The 4,629-nt window shown below is 40.7% G+C and overlaps 1 long non-coding RNA gene across 1 annotated transcript; it reads left to right on the top strand.

Annotated features, from left to right (window-relative positions):
• The first annotated feature begins 2,470 nt into the window (after positions 1–2,470).
• LOC121813889 lies at positions 2,471–3,958 on the top strand. The gene is made up of 3 exons (XR_006053945.1): positions 2,471–2,813; positions 3,030–3,085; positions 3,253–3,958. It is a non-coding gene; the product is annotated as an uncharacterized LOC121813889 (long non-coding RNA).
• The last annotated feature ends 671 nt before the right edge of the window (positions 3,959–4,629 follow it).

Below are 4,629 nucleotides of genomic sequence, written 5' to 3' on the forward strand. Positions count from 1 at the left end.
CATTTGACTAAAGACCGCCCCACCAGGTATTAAAGCCATAAAGCCTTTGAATGAAAACAAACGCTGTTGTGACAGTGATGTACACTGTCTTTGTTGGTATATGTATGATTTCTATACATTTTACGATCAAATAAAAACTTTGGTTGTAAGATTCAGATAATTATTTAATAAAGCTAGACATATTTAAATGAGAATAAGAAAGAAAAGTATTCTTTGTGCCCCCCTCTCCCTGTTAATGCCCTACCTGGCCCCCTGGCAACACTTTGCTAGACCCGCCCCTGCACAGTTACCAGCTGTCAGCTACTTAGAAAAGGATCCTGGTGTTATTTGTCTCTCAGAAACAGTTCATAACTTCCCTTCAACTCATTCATGTCACCTAAAAGGTAAACCTGTTTCTCCATCACTTCAGCTCTGATGATTCAGTAAGGACATCTCCTGGTTTCATCTTCATGTTTCCCTCTCACCAATATACCAAACCGATATCATGACCAGCAGCTTTACAGCTGTGGCTCCAGCAAACATCAGCTGATACTAGAAATTAATATTAAATAAATTCTAACAACAGCTGATCAAGCTTAAACTGCTGCTGTTGTTTAGCGCGACATCCGCTGGTTTCCTCTTTCTGGCAAAGTGGGCGATAAACAAACAAGAGAGAAAAGCCGATCAGCTGATCATTGATCAGTTTCATGATTGAAGTAGAAACAGGGGAGGGTGAGAGAATGAGAGAAGAAGAGGCAGCAGTGCAGCAAAGACACAGAATAACTTCCAGCTTTGTGTCTTTTTCATTGTAGCTGAAGTCTGGGACAAAATGTTCCTTTTGACCTCAACACGAAACGCATAATATTTTCTCTGAATACGGGACGGTTGGAAACTCTAATAACCTTTAAATAAAATAAGATAACAAGTTCAACATCAGTAACATCATAGCACCGCCCAGCTATATAGAAACTCCGTCATGCTAGCTAGTCAGTACGAGTTAGTAACTGACTGTAAAAAGTCAGCACAACGAAAATAAACTCCACCTAAACTTGGTTTATATCTGACCCAGATAGACTGCAGGTCATAACTTCTTACCTGAAGTTCAGTTCACCGCCTCGGGTCTCTGCTCCTCCTGCCTTTCCGTCATCCACCTGCCAGCGTGTTGCATCTGCTGGCCTCCACCACTTGCTAATGTTACTGAATCTGTGGAAGCTCCGCAATAGCCACCACCAAACAATTGAGTTATTTTTACACATCTCCCAGCATCTGGCCAATCCACCACCTTTCAGTGTTTATACCGTTACGGGAAAAAAAAAAAAAAAACCATTGGCCCATAAAAACAAGAAATCACCATGCCCACCGTATGCCCGATATGGCCAGTCCAACTATGTCCTCTGGGCTGGAGGGTGGCGGAGAAAAGCTTTGGTGCATTACCGTGAGGCGAAGGCCATCCATCACAGCTTTTTTGGGTTAAATAAATGAAAACCATGTTTTTGTAATAATTCCTGTGACTCCTCCTGCTTTTTCAACTCAGCCCATCACACGTCCTACGTCTCTCCTTGTTTCGTCTTTTATTATGAAAGGGTTGTGTTTCCATGTTCAGTGTGTTTCATTTTGCTTCCCCTGTGGTGTCAGGTTCATTTGTGTCAGCTGTGTTTCCACTTGCCCTTTTATTTTCTGTGTATTTAAGTCCGCTGTCTTCCTCTGGTCAGTGCTGGTGCGTTTTCCTCCGTTCACGTTATTCCGGGTTTCAGGTTATCTCCTGATTCTGTTTAGCATGTCGTCATGTTCATGTTTTTTCATCAGAGTTTCTCGCATGCACCTCCTCGGATTCATGTTCATGTTTTTCCTGTCATCGTTGTCATAGTCATACTGAGTTATTCCCAGTGTAGGTTTTAGTTGTCGCCCCTGTTTGCTGGGCCTTGTTTTGTGTTCATGTTTTTTCAACCTAATAAATGGTTTGCTTTTTGTTAAGATTCAGTTCCATCTCTCCCTTGTCTGCTTTCGGGTTCATATTGCAATCACATCAGCCACAGTGACAATAAACTTATTTTGATTTTTAACTTTCTTTATTTTTTCAACAATATTATGTATATATAAACATTTTGCATCTTACAATATAAAGCCTGGATCCTGCACATATTGCACTTTGAACTTGAACTGTGTTGTCTGTTTATTGGAGATTGTACTACTTGAATTCATTATCCTGGTGATATAACACATTAATTCTCCATTTGGAATCAATATAGTATATAATACAGTATCTGTCTATCCATCTATATAGCTATTGAATTGAACTGGAGTGAATGGAAGAGATTAAATAATGGATTTCATGTTCATGTTTATCTATGTTGTAACAGTGACGACTTGAGACATCTGTTTGGCACTATATGAAGAGAATTAAATAAAATTTAAATGAAAATGATATTAACTGTATTTATACATTTTATATTTTTGGATGAGACACTGTCAGTGTGCTGTTATATAACTCAGGTATTTTTAAGGCCTGACTGGTGGCATTGGTGCCCATTGCTTTACTGTGCTGTTGGATGTGTATGTGGGCTATCCCTTGTACCTGACATTTGACTGGGCATCACTGTGTTGCTATGGTATGATCCTGGTAGTTGTTGTTAATAAAACAATAACAAATTCAAATTCAAACATTGCTGCATTCTTCTGTCACTGAGGATTCCAAACCTGCACTCAGTCTCCTCATTACTTTGGTACTGAACAGACAAACTTTGGAGCTCCTGCAAACTTTATTCACAAACTGCAACTATTTTACACAAATCTGCGACTGACAACAAGCACAGAGACTTCAAACAATCACTGAAGTAAGGACTGAAAGATTTACTTTTAAACAATAATGATTAAGACCTTTTTCGTAAGGTTGTTTTCCCTTGATTGCCAGCTGTTACTGTTTTTATCTTCATATCTTTCATATTTGTCCACCTAAACAATGCTTTAATGATACAGTTTGAGAAGTTTGATATGAATTTATCCAACTGACTTGAAAATGAAACTGACAACTGTCCTGTAATCTTACACAGAGAAACCAAATCCTGCGTCTTTGCCTTGACAGACGCCTAAAATGGCTCGAGCTGTGGTAAGTTACCCTTCACTGTGTCTGTTTCTAAACATTAAATCGTGTGAATTTTTAAAGAAAAATCCAACAACAACAACAATAATATGTAACAGAGCAAAACGTCAGATGACTTGAATGTTCCTCTGCAACACAAGATCCCTTTGGCTCAAAGTCTGCCTCCTCCACAGGCAAAGGAGAAGCTCCCACACTCATCCAGTGGAGACTGTTGTGCTCTGGACAATGAAGTTCCCGCTTTCATGTTCAGACCTATCAGCGCACCTGCATGTGAGCTCCCAAGTCCTCCACCTGCTGATGCCAGCTTTCATTCAAAGGACACAAACAAGATCATTCACCCAGATTTGAAAAATGATCGTTCATCCCTGGATGATGAAGTGACGTTTTTCATGTGTCCTACTGATGTTCCTCTGCCTCCGAGACCTCCACCCACTGCAGAGTTACGTCTCTGCAGAAAGCGCAGATATTCTGCTGCTTTTTTCTGTGGAGGATGAAGAGGAACATTTGATGCCTAAACGCATGAGGCTGATGAGTTCTGATGTTCCAGTTTCTTCAGTTCCTCCACCTGCTGATGCCAGCTTTCAGTTCAAGGACACAAACAAGATCATTCACCCAGATTTGAAAAATGATCGTTCATCCCTGGATGATGAAGTGGCGTTTTTCATGTGTCCTACTGATGTTCCTCTGCCTCCGAGACCTCCACCCACTGCAGAGTTACGTCTCTGCAGAAAGCGCAGATATTCTGCTGTTTTTCTGTTATGATGAAGAGGAACATTTGATGCCTAAACGCATGAGGCTGATGAGTTCTGATGTTCCAGTTTCTTCAGTTCCTCCACCTGCTGATGCCAGCTTTCAGTCGAAGGACACAAACAAGATCATTCATCCAGATTTAAATATGATTGTTCATCCCTGGATGATGATTTGGCCTTTTTAATGTGTCCTCTGCCTCTGACACCTCCACCCATTGCAGAGTTAGGTCTGGGCAGAAAGCGCAGATATTCTGCTGTTTTTTCTGTGGAGGATGAAGAGGAACATTTGCCTCAGCCTAAACGCATGAGGCTGATGACTTGGGATGTCTCTAAGTCTCCAGCTGCTGAAAAGAAGCATGTTTGCTTTACGTGTCCTGAAGATAAGAGGTCTGAGTTACCTCTCAGCTCCCCCCAAGGCCATCCACCATCACCGGTCAATAATAATGACACTGACCAGTGTACCATTCTGCTGCCTCCTGAAATCCCAGTACCTCCAAGTCCTGCCCCTGTTGGAGTTCTAGAAACTGTTGATTTCCTTGTGTTTAAATAAAGTAAGTGTTTGTAGTAATAAATTAATTTTTGAGCAAATACATGTTGAGATGATTCGGTTGCTTATGATGGTTATAATTATCCAAACAGTATTATTCCTAAGAAGATCTTTACTTTTTCTACTTATTTTCTCCATGAACTATTTTGATGTCTATTTTGAAGATCCACTCATATCATGACAGTTGTTACACCCCGGCCTAGGCAACCGGCGTGCAACTTCCACAAAAATAATCCCAAGACGTGATTTAAAGC

The sequence above is a fragment of the Haplochromis burtoni genome, unplaced genomic scaffold (genome assembly GCF_018398535.1).
Source record: "Haplochromis burtoni strain Fernald_Lab_line unplaced genomic scaffold, NCSU_Asbu1 Contig_3250, whole genome shotgun sequence".
NCBI lineage: Eukaryota > Metazoa > Chordata > Actinopteri > Cichliformes > Cichlidae > Haplochromis > Haplochromis burtoni.